The 16,875-nt window shown below is 47.1% G+C and overlaps 1 protein-coding gene across 1 annotated transcript in view; it reads right to left on the bottom strand.

Moving 5' to 3' along the window:
• Positions 1-14,100, bottom strand: part of SYNE2 (spectrin repeat containing nuclear envelope protein 2) — a 162,388-nt gene extending 148,288 nt beyond the window's left edge. The window contains exon 1 of the mRNA XM_072337588.1: positions 13,930-14,100. The gene's annotated coding sequence lies outside the window, so the exon portion shown is untranslated. The remainder of the gene's footprint in view (positions 1-13,929) is intronic.
• Between the last annotated feature and the right edge of the window lie 2,775 nt (positions 14,101-16,875).

The raw sequence follows: 16,875 nt of genomic DNA, 5'->3' as shown, positions 1-16,875 counted from the left end.
CAACTTAGTATAAGCACTGCTCTGCAGCATCAGTGTGTTATCAACATTATTCTAACCCTAAACCCACAACACAGAACCATACCAGCTACTATGAAGAAAACTAACCCTACCAGGCTAAAACTGGGACATTAAGAATTAGAAAATACTGGCAATAATGAATCCACAGGTGAAAGCAATGAGACTGCCTGAAATTGGCCCTAACATTATAACCATATGAAGAAAGAGGGACAGGAGAAGAAGCACGCAAGTAAGACCCCCCACCACTGAGTATAAACCACATGAGTATAAACCACAAGCAAGAGGTCTCAAAACCATGTACCTTCCCCTGCAGCTCTGAGGCACACACTCAACTTCAGTAAACTTTTTCCCTTTATCGCAGGTTTATTCCCAGTTTTAACCTTATTTTCAACTAAATGGGCAGATGATGCAGCATCAAATCACCAGCAGTGAAAACACACATATCTATTGGACGTCTCTGCATCCAAATTTGATACAGTGACACAGGTAGAGCTAAGTCACATCCACCTGACTTACAAGTCACTGGAGCATAGTCTAGAGTAGGGAACAGGATCTGGCATTAAAATATCTCCGTGATAATAGGGTAAGACGCAAGAGCTATGAAACAAAGCCCAATGTGATTTTAACCTTCCTGTGAGCATTTCTCCTCTGTCCACATCCCTTCTCAACTACAGCAACAACACAGCAGGCAATGTCTCCTTCAACGTGTCTGTATCTGCTTCATGCAGTGGGACTCAGCTCAGATCTCTGGGCATGCAATTGGTAAATTTTAACAAGGCTTTCAGATTTGAAAGCAGCATAATTTAAAGCATCAATGCTTTGAGCAAGGGGGCGTAGGATGCAACAGCTTCCAGAGATCCCTTCCAACAATATTATGGCACATGATCACAGGACACATATAAATGAAAAAAAGCATATGCCTCTATTTTCTTCTAACGACAAACTAAGGCCTCTCACCATCCAACACACCGCATGCATTTTTCCCTGCCTCTGGTTCCTGTCCTGCCCCAGCAGAAGATCCCACAGCTCTAAAGAGAGACACGCACTTTCCTGGAGGACATACCTGCAAGGATTAGTATTCTTTAGGAGGTTCAAAGTACAGATTGTCTGAGATGGGATTACCCAGGGACAAGAGGCTCGTCCTTTTGCCCTTATCCCCAGAATTCCAATCAAATAAAGCACATGAAGTGTAACTGTACTGTATCAACCTTTGAGGGGTGTAAATCTGTGAAGGTGTTGGTAATATTGCTTACCAATGCGTATCATAGGTGTTAGGAATTACCATCTTTTCAATTCAGTATTTGATTATTTCATTTTAAAACAACTCAAAGAACCCGCAAAGCTAAACCAAATCCTTCAGTTCCACGAAACACTGTGAAATATACATCCAGGGCATTGAAAACAAACTACAAAGAAAAGCACGCCTTTTCCGTGGAGATAAACCCAAGGTGAGGAGAATGCTTTGTGTTTCCACCCTTCTGCAGGCTGGTATTAATGGTTCAACAATCAACCAAAGCTTCCCCCATGGCAATAACTCTTCTGAGACCCAAACCCAGTGGGTGCTGGTATTGAACTCCCTCAGTTCTCACAGTGGGCACCTAAGCACACAGGTGGGAATTAGATCAGTACACTCACAACACGCAATTTCAACCTAACTTTCTCCTAATATCTCTTTCGCAAATTGTGCTGAAACATCAGTTGGTTAAAAAAATATTTACAGAGAAACATGGGCACGTTGACAGACCAGGAAAACCAAGAGCAAGTAACAGACTGGAAATCTCAAGAAACTAACCTAGAAATAATCATATCTCAACCTTAAATTCTGGAGAGATCATCATGAGAACAGACAACGCTGACCTAAATCCCATGTCTCCAATGAGACTTAAGTCCCAGTGAGACTTTAAGGGACACTGTTCTTCATCTGAGTCTTTATAAAAACACGCTCGACTCAAAGGAAGGGGAAAAAGTTCAGGATGGGTTTTGCTAGATTTTAGCAAGGATTTTGTAGCCTTAACAGAACAGTTTGGATCAGTCTGGGTTACAGATTTAATCCTTCAGTTAGCCCAAGTAGAGAGAGCAGAAAGGTTTCATTGTGTGAACGAAGCAGCACTCACACACAATGCTCCTCTGTGGCAGAAGTGCTGCTGTTCTCCAAGAACGTGTGCAACTACAATTAAAATACAAAATGCACATTTCACTAATGATGAACATTACCACCAGAAATAATAATAATAATGCACACACTTAAGGAGGCAAGGCAAACTAGCCAGCATGATTTCCATACTGCCTCACAATCCCAGTGAGTACCAACCAACTCCTGGGTGTCCCTGCACTGTGCTGCAGCCTGCTGGGCAGATGTGCCCTCACAGTCCTCCACAAAATCACATGGCATGAAATTAGCTCACAAATGCACTCCTTCCAGCTGAAAGCAGCAGAGATCTTGCAAACAAGCCCATCTAGAGGTTTATATGGTGAACGTTATAATCTGTTGTCAGTAAAGTCTCCGATTCATTGTTTTTGCATTTACAGACACATGCCTCATATTTTCCCAACTATGCTGGCTACATGCTTTCAGTTGGTGTTGCAATAGGTATTACAGACATCTTTGCATGACATCTCCAAGCACTTGGTTTTACTTTTCCTTCTTTGAAGTGCTGCTGATTGTTTATAGCTCACTCGGGGACTCAGACCTTCCCTCCACAGAGGCCACTGCCTGTAAACTGAAGGCTGTTCCTAGCAACAGATTATTATTACTCATGTGTCGGCTGAGCTGACGTCACATCGAGAAACGGCTGATCTTTATCTCTGGCAAACTTGTCCAAAGGAAGTAGAACTCCACAATGCAGGCTGATGGGGAAAAGAGGGTAGAGCCTTCTGATCCCAGGCTGGATGTGGCTCTGAGCAGCCTGGGCTGATGGTTGGTGACCCTGCCCATGGCAGGGGGGTTGAAACTGGATGATCATTATGGTCCTTTTCAACCCAGGCCATTCTATGATTCCATGATGACCTTACATAAAAACACCCACTGCTTTTAGATGGGTATCTGCCAGTCCTTCAAGAAACAGCATTAGAGACACAGGTCCGGCCTTGGGTCTCGTTAAGCTCTCAGCAGCAGGAGGTGAAGGAATTCAATAGGAAAAAGCTTAGAAAAGGCCAAACAACTGTTCAGAAAGAACCAATCCCAGAGAACACTGAATCTGCAAGAAATACAGATGGACACAAAACTACACCTGATTGCCACAGAAATAGCCTTCACTCGTGAACTGACACACTGAAATTAAACACACAAGTAAAACTCCTCCAAAGAATAAGAGCTGCAGGACCAAGACATGTCGTGTTAGTTTATTTATGACAACCAGCAACAGGACATTTTTCTCATCCAGGGACTTCCCAGTAATCTATTTATAACCTTGAAAACGTGCCAGGACAAGCGTCTGAGTATACAAAAGCTATACCACTTTTTAAGGCCAGCAAATGTTGCTGGTTTGTCTTTGATTTACAAGTCAGTAATACTTCCTGTTACAGAGGTACAATGGATCTTCTCACTGCATTAATTAATTTGAAAACCTGGTTAGGAAAATGTCTTTCCCGACCTTTTCTTTCTTTGGGGGGGTGGTAATATATCAGCCATCCTGGTACAACTACACAGTTTGAAAACAGCATTAACTCCATGCTGTTGTCAACACAGATAAATGCTTTTATTAACAGAGCTAAGCCTCATTCAAGATTTGACCCATGGAAGTGCACGATGCATTTGCTTGCTCTGTGCGCTCAGAACAAGAGCCTATCCCACATTTATCTATTCCCAAGAGGAATTGCACTGCTGAAGCATACTTAATTAAGCTGGAGAAAACATGATTTTCCGACTGGTTTCCACGTTTTCCTGCATCATTAATAAAAACCAAGTGTTCAGAACTCATAGTCACAACTGTTAACGTAAAAAGGTAGAACAGTGGGTGTCTGGAGGCTCAGAAGGACAATATCACATCCAGCACACCGCTACGCAAGAAGCCAAAAAGATCCTGGTGGCTTTGCCATGGGCCAGAATGCCAATTCAATCTGTACATCACAACCAATAAGCACAGTGTGCCAAACTCTGCCCCAAAATCTCCAACCAGGGGTCACATCAGGTATATGGTGCACTGCTGCTACAAGGCCAGATGGGAACAGCTCCCACAAAGTAGAGGGTACAGGCATGTGCTTCCCTGTGACTCCACAAGCCATGCCACAACCCCACCAACAAGGGGGCTGTGGGGAAGGGTTTTTGTAAACACAATGCAAGAAACACAACTGTCCCAGGATCCAGGCCATTCCCAGGCAACCAAGACCCAACTGTGTGGGCACGGGCAGGCCTCAAGCCTGCTGCTCCCTCCCTGCAAACAGTTCATAGTAGCCCTAACTCTGTGCTTCCTGAACTGGGTCGCTCCTTACAATTGGAAGGGAAGGGGCAGAGCATTGGCTGCAAGCAGAGCCAGTTCAGCTGTCACACAAGGAACTCTGGTTGGAATGGGCTGGAAAAAAAACCTGCTAATTTTAAGCAAGCAGGCTGCAATATTTTTTAGTTTTGTTTCTTTTACTCATCTTATTTTCCCCTCAAAAAATAAATCATTTGATTAATGTTTTCTTAAGAGTCTCATAGCCAGCCCGCCATTAACACTGAAATCACTTTATATGGTGTAAAAGGTATTTAAAATAGTGCTAAGTAATAATTACACCCACTTTGTATGAATGACATTATACTAACAAGACTCAGGCTGTTAGTAATACTCTGCCTTTGAAGGAATAAAATTGCTTCCTTCCCACTGCCTCACTAATTCCCTTTTTCCCTGAATAAAAGAAACAGTCAGATGGTTAACAAGCAGATTATTCTGCTGAGTGAACCTCGCCTAAGCAATAATGGCCTGGAGTTTCCCAATTAAATCATAAGGCCATTCTCAGATCTTTCTGAAAAGGGGTAATCTGCCTTTTCAGGAAATTTAGAGAAGGGAAAGGTAGGGATAGCAGTGATATAAACGCTCAAATCTTTGCTGGACTGAGGACTTCCTCTTACAGAGCAAAACAACTGGAGACAGCAGCACAATGTTTGCACACAGAGCTCAGGAGGCAGAGCCATCAGGAGCGTCAAGAGAGGGGAGGCAAGTTAAATGCAATATGTATTAGGGAGCCAAGAGAGAAAGGGCACATCTCATGCAACTCCTATCTGCTTTGGCAGTGCTCCTGTAAAGATCACGGGCTTGTTCCAATCACTAAATATAGCAGAGAAGAGGAATCCTGCAAGTAGTGCTCTACCAGCACTTGCTTCAGAGGCAGAAGGAGAACACAGAAGAGAGATTTGTTCAACAAACAGAAGCAAAAGCTTGCCAAAATTTGAAGGGCAAATTACATTTTAAACGGTAGGACCCAGCCTAGCAGCTGTGAATCCATCAGTTTCTCTCTCCAGCAATGCAGACTGCTGCTTGTCCTGCTCTGACCTGGAGGGGCTCCAAAGAGGGCAGTTTCCCAGTTATTTCCCAGTTATATCATTTCCCAGTTATGCTTTCAGGTGAAATTTCCCCCCAAAATGCTACTCAGGATCTTCTTTGGACACCTGACTGTGAAAACCTTCACACTGGCATGCCTGTGTGGGCTCTGCACATGCAGAAAGAGCCCTTGGTGATAACACCCATGCTGCCTGTGGGAATCAAATGTTGTTTCTGCATTTAGAATAAGATAAGAATATTTTATTTCAAGATCTCATTATATAAGTGAAGCAATTTGTAGTATTAGGTAGAAGTCATAGGTACAAAACTGCAGCTCCTGTCCAGCTGTCTGAAATAGAACTACTGATTTTTGGTGCTGGACAAATAAGACCTGAGTAATAAAGGATCCAAAGAGGAGAAGTTAAAATAATTAACAATATACCTGTATAAACTAGCAACAATGTATGTTTTAATGTTTTGTTGTACGCATTGCAAAAGTATGCAAGTCGTGACATACCTAAGGATGTGCCTGAAGAGATATCGGGAAGGACTGGAATCAACCCCCCTCCCCGGGCTCTTTGTTTAACAAAGGTCTCTGAGACAGAATGGACGAAGCTTTGAAAGAAATCAACATATCAATACGATAAGAGCACCGAGACAAGATGTCTCAAACATCAGCAGGATGGCGACAGACTGCCCCTGAATTAACAAACTTCAGAATGTAATTAACAAATGCAAATCTCGGGTAAAATTGTAACCTCGAATACCCAACCAAAGGGGAAACGGGAGGGGAAAAGGTATGGGAGACAAGGTATAAATGCTGTAACATCGTGTCCTTAGTTGCGCTTCTGCTATCAGGGCGCCCGCCATTGCAATCGCGAATAAAAACTGCTTTTATCAGAGATACCGTCCTGACCAAAAATTATTGAGGATATTTCCAACATGCCTGCATGGGACCCTCTGCAGTGGTAGAAAACTGGTGCTCTGTTCTGCAAACTCAGCAGTTTCCATGAGTTCTTTTGTCTTCTGCTTTCGACAAAATGTCTTTCACTCTGCTTTCAAAGAATTAGTTGCTTTAGGAAATACAAAAATCCCCATGCGAACGTAAATCTCTAACTTATAGCATAGTTTCAAGCCTGAAGAATAACTTTGTGTGTGCTGCAAAAACCAGGCCAGCACTCTGATTCCTACCAGTACTGCTGTCAGAGAGGAACAAACAGTCAAGCTGCACATAGAAAGCCCAAGAAAAAAGAACTTGGTGCTATACGCTAATCTGCTACAGTAAATCACTCTCACCATACAAACAAACAAACAAACAAACCACTTGCAATTTCAAAACCACCAGCTCAGAAAATAGGATGCCTGATTTATCTCACGCTTTCCCTACCTGCAGGATGCTAAGTCCTCTTGCCAGTGCCCGAACCACAGAGCTGCCCAGGTTGTTGTTGTTCTCTTTTAGAACCAGGATTTCTTACAGTGGAAACAAAGCAGGACGAATGCCCACGAGCCCTGTGCATCTCCCTCACTGAAAGGCAGCAGGATTACTAACACCCTGTTACTTATGGACAAGTCCAGTCAAGCAACAGAAAATGTGCATTGCGTAAGCACCGCCACTGCACCATGCTCTCCCCAGCCAGCCAGGCAGCCTTGGCAGCATCACGGCCAACAGGAGCTGTGAGCCATGCCTGGCATTCTGGCCAACTGCAGCACATTGATGTGAGCTTCTGCATCACTTTCTTTCGGAGCTGCTGCCCTGAGTGAGACTCCAGCAAGGAGCTGGTGTGCGACTACAAGCACACATCCTCAGAACAGGATATGCTTCGGTTTGCTTATGCACCCACTTTAAGTACAGTAAAATATAGAACTGGCTTTTCTGAGACCCACTGCAAGAAGAGACACATTAAGAGTTGCTTCCAAGCTTTCCAAACAGGAAGCATTCACTTGCAGAGAGTATGTGTAAAGCAGAGCCTGTCTACTACAGGCTACGACAGTCTACGACAGGCTAAAGTACAGCCTGTCTACTACAGCAAGGCACTGCCACTCTGCAGGAACACCTTCATTGCACAACTTTGTTTCCTCTTCTTTGGGAACTCAGGTGCCCCAGGCACATAATTAGGAAGCAAATTCAAATGTTTCACTACCCCCAGAATAAAGCCAGCTCCGCTCTTACTCTCCTCTTACAACAACAAGTTCTGCCTTCTCCATCCCAGGAGGATTTCGTCACCAACATCCCACCCAGATCTGTGTAAGAAACAGCTTTGCAAACAATCTATCAGACAGGGTTTCCTTCTTTTTGTTTTTTAATAAAAAGTATTGTTTTGGGTCATTATTGTTGATGTTTTTATATAAAAGCAACTGTAAAGCTGTCAGCCTGATAACTTTGCAACCACTTGTTACAGTCAACGTGGTTGATGAAGCAGGATGACAATACCAGGAAGTACCTGGAATTGATCTTTAATGTTTATTTTTGGAGGCTGGCTTTGCTCCCAGCTCTTATTTAATAGTTTGCTCTTTCCCTCCTCTTCCCATTTCTCCTCCCCGGGATCAAATTGCAATTCGTTTCACCTCACACAGTTCAACTACAGATCCCCAGCACACAACTTCGGGAACCAAAGCCAGCCTCACATAACACTCTCTCTCTCTCTTTCACTGTTAACATATTCTTCTCTCTCCTATCAAAAAATGATAGGAGAATGCTCTGGTATTTGTCTGAAACTGGAGGTGAAGGAGGTCCATTTAGTGCTCAGTACTCACCTGTACTTTGTATCTGTTAGTCAAGCAAATTCCTTCAGCAAACTCTCCCCTTAGACACTCGGTTCATTTGGAAATGGAAGTCCTGTTGCTGCAAACTAGTTCTCTACACAGGAGAAATGTTAGCTCTATCCTCCATGGTTACCTGTGCAGGTAAGTCAGGCTTCTTCTAGAAGAACCCATGCTTTCTCTTCCATGCTGCTAAGACTGCAGCAGTAACCACGCTTCAGAGCAGACCAGGTCAGAGCTGCCCATGTGACTCCAATGGGTTGGCTCACTGCAAGTTTCAGGTGAGTCTGAAGAGCTTCCACACATCATTAATTAATCTTACACGCTGTCTTCAACCACTGTAAGCCTGAAGTGCAGCACATTTATTCCTTCTAGGGTTAGCCATTTCTGAGCATGCATGCAATTATCCCCACTAGCCCTATGGCTATGCAGTAAATCAGTCATGTGCCTGAAGCACGGGTTTTACAAAAATATAATACTATACATAATATTTTGCATTAAGTTTTCATGAAAAGGTGATGGTTACCTACCAGGTGCCATCCAGCACTGCTCACTGAGCAGCTGTCACCCTGGGAGCATGGACATTTGCAAGGCAGCAGAAGGGAGCACAGGGAAGGAGCACACTCCTGGGAGCCTGTTGTCATCATCATTGCCACCAACCTGAGGGGCAACCTTGAAAAAGCTGCTCTGCAAATCCCCTTTGGCCTCTTATTTATAGCAGAAGATTGTCTCGCTCTGCAGGTGCAGCTTGAAGCCTTCTTCAATCCAGAGTGACCAGGGGAGGAGGGAAGGCTTTAAGCAGGACACTGCGGTCTGCCCTCTGCTCTCAGGTCAAGCCTTCAAGGCTCCACCACCTCACACAGCACAACCTATCTGGTAGAAACAAGGACATGCTCAGCCCTCCTAGAACCTGCGCTGTGGTATTAGACGTTTTGGCTGAGGCTCAGCTCTCCTGACATTAAACATCTCCAGCACAGATGCCTCCATGTGCCTCCATTGTTTGGACACTGTAGAAACAATGGAGAGGAACAGGCACTTTTAGGGCAGTTCATCCAGGGTATTTTTAGATGTCAGTGTGGATGAATCATGGCCCAGAAGCACTTGCTCCTCTCTGGTGACTATGAAAGGAGTCTAGACAACTGTCTCACATGCAGACAGCTATGCTGTAGTTTGGCAAGATAAATCCCACAATTTAAGTTGAGAGAAAGGACATAAACAAAGAAGCACCTCTGTGTTTACAAAGAGGCGAGGTTTGCCTCCACCAGAGGCACAAGGTGCAAGTGCCCTGCACATCCCTCCCTCACCAGCATCCTGCAGCTGGATAACACACAGCTACCTTCACAGAAAGGGCTTAGCTCTGCTAGAATTTCCTTGCCTTGGAACAGGATCCCCCTGGCAGCAGGCAGGGCTCCGAGCTTGCTGGAGTCCAAGAAGCATCCAGACAGTGCCCTCAGACACATGGTCTGATTTTTGGGTGGTCCTGTATGGAGCAGGATTTGGACTCGGTGATTATTATGGGTCGCTTCTAACTTGAGATAGTCTATGACCCTATGATTTAATCACTGAACTTCAAGCTTTTGTGAGCTACACCTGCAACCAAAGCTTGCTTCATGAGAGCTTCCAAGAAGTAAGACATGCTCCCTGTGGGGCAGCTGCCATTTCTCTCCCTGCATCACTGAGGTGGACATTAACAACGCAAACCAACCCAACACAAAGCAGAGTTCTCACTGATGCCAATCAACACAAAAAACAGAATTCCTGAAGCCATCCACTTCCAACACCTTTACAAGCACACTGTGGCCAGCTGTACACCGTTATGAGCAGGCTGCAGGGTGTTGAGAAAGCAAACGTGCCTCTTTGGGACAGAACCAGGGGCTGTGGTTTAGACCAGAGTCCAAGTTCTACCCCATTTCCCCTCCTGTGGGCAGATATCAGCCCTTTCCCCAGCACTTCTCCCTTCCCATGTGCTCAACTAAGTGAAACACAAGATTTTCCCCTTCTTCCTCTATGCTGGCCCTTAGCACTTCCACAGAAGCAGCCTTCCTCATCTGCTGCTGTGAAAACTAATCTAGGTGATGTGCAGAGGCTGCTTCCTTCATATGCTCACTAGCACCAGGATTCATGTCCTGTGATCCATGAAGATCACACAAAGCTGGCCAGTATTAGCAGAACCTCTTCTGTCCTCCCACTTCCACTCTACAATCCCTTCACAAACAAATGTAGTAGTCTTCACACCCTCAGCATTATCCCAAGCCAAAATAAGTTCACCCTTCACAGCAGCTACTCGCTGCCAACACCCTTCATGCTCCGTGGGACACAAGTCAGAAAGGGCAGCCAGTCACATCCACATCCTATGATGTAATACACACTACCAGGTTTTTATCTACAGTCCTGGATGTGCTTATGGAACACACGTATTTGTGGTCCAGATCAATTCAGCCCCAGCTGAATCTGCCCCAAACCTAGTGAGAACACAGCTGAGAAAACTCAGATAAACCTGATCTCCCAGTGGCTGCATGGCCACCTCTATCTCTATTACAGCAGTATTCCTTCTACCCACACTAGTCACGGATGAAATTCAGGCAAAGGAAGATTAGGTGAGAGGTGTACAAAATGTCACCTTCCCGTTAATCACAGCTTATGGATCCAGTCCCAAAGTGTTACTCATCCAGCACTCCGCACTTATAATCCCACCAGCTAATCCAGCTGCATGTTCCAACAGGCACGTCGCTAGGAGTGTTCTCTTGCAATCACTGTCTCTGTTTCGAATGCTTCTCCTCTCCCACATCTAAAAGCCCAGTGACAGCTCAAAACAAACCAAGGGGAAGCTGGGGAAAGTGTGGTACAAGCGGCTCACCTCCTTCAACGTGAGCAACTGCACAGCCAGCTGGCTGGATCTCCACCACTGCCAGGTAATGCTGGGGAAACTCTTCAGTTGTGGTAAGCAACAGATAAGCATCACATTGCTTATATATACATATAAGCATCCCAGCTGCTAGAATTTAAAGCCAGTATTCATTGTACTCCAGGGAAGAAAATAAATGGGTTGAACTGGCTCAAAGGCACAGCTTCAATAGTCAGAGTCCGGATCGTCTCTTCACATCTCCCTGTACAAACCCGGCCATTGAGAATCCAGATCTAAAAGAGCCGCAGTTGCTAAGAAAACAGAGCTGCAAACAGATGTTAGGAGATGATTCATGGGGTAAGGGCATATCCCTGTACTACGGATAAACCCAGATGAATGGGACTCTTTATACCTGATCTTTCAAGCTGTGCTTCTTCTTGCCTTCCATGGGATTTCTTCTTTCATTCATTTCAACATTCAGATGGCGAGGAAACCGAATGGAGCTGAACTCACTGTTTATGTAATTAATTACTGGTGAAGGGAGGTTACAGTGCTTACAATGAACTCAGTAAAAGGGCTAAACTGTGGCCCATTTTCCCCCCTTCAAACGAAGCCTTATCAACACAAGAAGCAGCTTTACCCAAAACCTACCAAAAGAAACAAGATAAAATGCAGAGTAAAAAAAAAACTGCTCAGGAAGGAACAGTAGCAATTCTGCTTTCACTGCTTTCACTGATGACGTAAAACAAGCAGCCTGGGAGATAAAGCATTTTAAGCCTATTAGATCATTAAGGCACGCCACTTCTTGAATTACTTCATTGTGTCTGCGCTTATAATCTTTGTCTGACAGATACATAAAGCACAGTTAGCACACTCCAGGACCGGACAAGCACTGCTCACACCAACACTCATTTACTTTAAGGAACTTCTGATCAGATTTACTTGGAGAAAAAGTTTCTTCAACCCTCTTAAACAGCATAATTCTCAGTTGATATCCACAGTACTTCAATATGTATTTGTTTCCTGAAGTTATCCGTAAATACCTGTTTAAATAAAGGAACTCTGAGGTACACTGCTATAGATAGCTGTAGCAAAAAAGGCAGCTATCATTCACCATCCTTCACTCTGAGGATGAGAACCACCTGCACTTCTGAATACATATTTGCACAGCATCTGGTACAAAGGGACCCACACACTGCTGCAGTATCAATCAGTGCAGCACTGCCTGCAATGATCACCAGTGTTTTCATCCCCCCTCTAAGTCTCCCCTCTCCATCCATCCTCCCATCGCTCCCTGCACTTTGTAGCTCACCCTCATCCTTCCTGGCAGGTTCCAGGCAATCTGTTCCCACCCTGCACAGCCCTTCCCCTCCCACCTGCTCCATCCTGCAAATCAGTCCTTTGGGACGCCCTGTTTCTGAGGTGAGGTGGCTGTGAGTGTGGCACGGTGGGCAGCATTAATAGCTGCCACCACGCTGCCAAACAGCCACAGGGGTGGCAGAAGGCCATGACAGCTCACCAGGTGCTTTGTGTCCATTTTCAGATACCATGCTTCAAACAGAGGTGTGAGCAGAGGTTTTGTCAGCTCGGTCAAGTCACAACAATGAGCCAAGATTCTGCACATGGAGCTTCTGTGTTCAGTAATGGGAGAGAGCTCAGAGAGCTGTGATGGACAAAAATGACTGAACGATGGAAAAAGGGGGGAGAGGACAGGTGGGACACAGCACAGCCTGAAAGGTGCACCGATCCAACAAAGCATTGAGAGGTTGCAAGAGCTCTCAAACTCACTGTAGGATTTTGCCTGAGCGCTTGGAGGGACTCAGGGAGCACCTGCTCTACTGCTCAATTCCTGCTCTTGTGCAAAAGGGTTAGAAAGACTTAACTTCGAAGGTAACAGAGCACTGGGACAGGCTGCCCAGAGAGGTGCTGGAGTCTCTTTTTCCAGAGGTATTCAAGTCCCACCCCGACAACTTTCCTGCACAACCTACTGAACGGAACCTGTGCTAGCAGGTGTTGGACATCACAGCTCCCTCCGAATCTCTACGATTCTGTGATTCTCACACAGGACGAAGGGATCCCTCCAAGCCCCTCAGCTGACCCCCGCTACGTGCCAAGCAGCAGCCCGAGATCCCCACGTGCCCATCATCCCATGCCGGCACAGCTCAGCACCAGCTGCTGCAGGAGCCGCTCCCGGAGCGGCGGAGGGAGGCGCTGGGGCAGGAAAAGAGAAAGAAGCGGGAAGCGCGGGGAGCCCTCAGCAGTTAGCAGGGCAGGAGCGGCCCCGTAACTACTAACGGGAAAGTCATCGCCGCTTTTTGCTCCGGTGGGAACTTCTCCGGAGCAAGTAACCGTGCCGAGTTCTGAACGCGCCGCCGGAGAGATGAGGACTTTAGAAGAGACGCTCCGTGCCCCCCACGCGAAGCGGAGCAGTGTCGGAACGAGAGCTGCCCGCACACCGCACACCGCTCCCCCTCCCCGAGCCCCCACCGTCTCCCGCCGACAGCGGGGGTCGGGCCCGGAGCTGCCCCAGGCGGAGCCCCCACGCCCCGTTCCGGCCGCGTCCCGCTGCGAACTCCGCCGGGCGGCCCGCTCGGCCCCAGGGCTTCTCGTCCGTTCCTCACGGCTACCAGGCGGCGGAGGGAGGGAAAGGAGCGGAGAAGGGGGGGCCGGAGTGAAAGCGGGCGGTGCCGAAGGTGCAGCCGGCACCGAGGGAACAAAGGCGGCGGGAACAAAGAGCGGCAGGTAGCGCCGGGCAGCGCGGCGGGGCGGGGGGCCGCTCCCCGCACAAAGGCAAGGCCGGGCCGCGCCGAACTTCTGGCCGAGCGGGTCCCGTTGGGGCGCACTCACCGCGAGAGCGGTCCGGACATCGGCGGCGGCGGCGGCAACGAGCGCGGGCGGCGGCGGTAGTGAGCGCGGGAGGGAGGAGGGACCAGCACCGGCCGCTCCCCGCCCCGGCCGCTGCGAGCGCGCCCCCCGCCCGCGGGCGGCAAGGCGGAGAGGCCGCAGCCCGCACGGCACGGCTCGGCCCGCGCCCCGCCTCCGCCTCCCCCCGCGGGGCTGCCCACGGCGCCGCCTGGGAGCCGATCCCGGCCGGAACGCCGCGGGTTTGCCTTCAGAGCAGTGCGCGGCCACCTTCCCTCCGCGGGTCCCGAGCAGGGGAGGCGGAAACAGCAGCTGGTATCGCCTGGGCTGTTCCCGGGGGTTGGATGGGGACCGACTGTGTGGGCGCAGCAACTTCAAGGGTTTCAGAACTTCGGAGGAGAATGGACTTATTTGTTTATTTATTTATTTATATTTTAAAGTAAGAATAGGAAGGAATTCCTTCTGTTTACTCCTTTCGGTACTGGGTAGCTTTTGGCTATGGACTTTTGCAAAGTTAGAGGGTAATGAGAATGAGATTTCAGAGTTCAGCCAGCTAGAAAAAGGTAACTTCCCAAAAAACACTTCCTATTTCTTCTCAGGAAGAGTGGGCTGGGGTCGGGCTGGGGGATAGTATTGGTCCTTTCCAATCTTAATGCTTCCACGATCTGATGAATCTGTGCTGATAAAACATCAGCCAACTTAAGTGGAAACAAGCAAGAATCAGAGAATGGTTTGGTCTGGAAGGGATGTTTGACATCATCCAGTTCCAACCCCCTGCTATAGACAGGGACACCTCCTTCCAAACCAGGTTGCTCACAGCCCTATCCAGCCTGGACTTGAATACTTCCAGGGAGGGAGCATCCACAGCCTCACTGGGCAACCATTCCAGCGTCTCACCACCCTCACAGTACAGAATTTCTTCCTACTATCTACTTTAAATCTACTCTCTACCAGTTTAAAGCCGTTTAGGGCTAGAAAGCCAAATGTTTCTCTCTTTCATGACTACTTGGGCAAATGTCTTATGCCCACAGGTGTGTCTAAAGCTCAGCCAGATTTGGGCACCTGATTTTCTGTAAAGATTTTATTGTTTTCTTTTCCAGTCCATAGTGAGCCCTGTACCTTCCTGCCTGCTATTTTAGCCGGAGCCAAGAATGCAGTGTGTGTTGCAGGAGTGCCAGCCAAAGCTGGTTATAACCTGACTGCTCTGCCTTGGCAAACACCTGCTCTGATTCATGCTGCTGTTGTGCTAAACCAGCCCACGAGCGCTGGGGTTCTCATTGCTTTTGTACAATGACAGTGTTGTCTGATACTCCACGGACACAGAAGAAGGCAGAGGGCTGCCCCATCCCTGGATGCATTCAAGGCCAGGCTGGATGTGGCTCTGGGCAGCCTGGTCTGGTGGTTGGTGACCCTGCACATAGCAGGGGGGTTGAACCTGGGTGATCACTGTGGTCCTTTTCAACCCAGACCATTCTGGGATTCAATGATTCAGGCTCTCAGCTGAAGCTTCCCAATGTCTGTGTTATGCTTACTGCTGTACAGGACAGCAGTTGTAACATCAAATAAAAGCTTTGTTACTTCAAGAATTATTCCAAAGCTCTTGCTCACTGGGTCTGCAGAATAAGTCTCATGGAGCATTTTGTGCTGTGGAGCATTATCACTCCATGCTTTTCCCTCTGTCATAAACTGTAGGGCTCCTCATTCAGCTTTCACAGTGCTCTATGTTAAATACAAGCACACAGTGTCTATTTACACTTCAATTATTCATTTCATAATTAGCTTGTGAAGTGCTTTGAAGGCACAACAGAAAGTATTGCACTAAGTGATGCTACTGGGCAGACGTAATGCTGACAATTAAATAGTAACACCATTAAAAAGACAGTGCAAGACTCAAAGGTAAAATTAAGTCATAAGTGCCAGCTTTATATCCAAACGTTACATCTGTTGACACAGTAGAACCTAAAACGCTGAAAATAAGCTTTAATCTCTTTTTAGGTGTATGGGAGGCTAGAAAGCAGCTGCTGTAGGTCAGTCTTCATGGAAGGTTACAGCTGGATGCTGTGCAAAAAGGGCTCAACCAGCAATAGTGAAGGTGACCACAGTGGGAATGAGAAGTTCTTATAAAGAGCGTGTGGTTGTTCAGCAGTGTGACCTGCCTTTCCATCCAGCAATCACAGAGCTGGGTAATGCAAGATGTGTCTCATACAAGGCATCCAGGTATCTCAGGCTGCCACGTAAGATGAACTCCAAGATGAACACTGTAGGACATCCCTCCTACAGTGGAGAATTTGCATGACTGGAATCCAGCATTGGAGGGCGAACAAATTCCCCACCGTCTACTGGATAAAAATGTTAACTCTGAAGGATAGTGATGTCTGTGTAAACTGTGTTTGTTTGGATACTCCAAGCCATGTTTACACTCTGGTTTGCCAGAATGAACCTCTGGCCTACTGACCCTCCTCTTTCTCCTGCATGCAACGCCTTGTGCTGTGCCAGCACACTGTGTATGCTGGAGCTGGGGGTTAGATGGCAACTAGCCCAGAGGAACAGTATTTGTTTTCAGATGGATTGCTCTCAGGATTTGATGGCAGCAAGGATACACAAACAGGTAGCAGCAGAATCCAGCAGAGAGATGGACACAAACAGTATGAGCTGGAGCCGGTAACAGGATGGTACAGCAAGAGAATAAGGGATAGGCACCATGCCAGAAACCTCCATGACCGCACCTGGACACCTAGTTGCACTCCTTTCACCCCATCCCATGCAGCAGAGAAAAGCAGGAAAGGGGAGAGGTGGGAGAGGTGAGAGTAGAAACTCAGTTTTGGATTCTCCTTCCCTCCTCCCGGCTGCCACAGCATCACAGAGGAAACAAGGTGGTTCTGCATGCATCACTTTGGGTGGCAGCGCTCTGATGGAGTGGTTGCCTTACAA

This window comes from Excalfactoria chinensis, chromosome 5 (genome assembly GCF_039878825.1).
Source record: "Excalfactoria chinensis isolate bCotChi1 chromosome 5, bCotChi1.hap2, whole genome shotgun sequence".
Taxonomy (NCBI): domain Eukaryota; kingdom Metazoa; phylum Chordata; class Aves; order Galliformes; family Phasianidae; genus Excalfactoria; species Excalfactoria chinensis.
The sequence above is the reverse complement of the archived record's forward strand: the minus strand, read 5'-3'. Positions and strand labels throughout refer to the sequence as shown.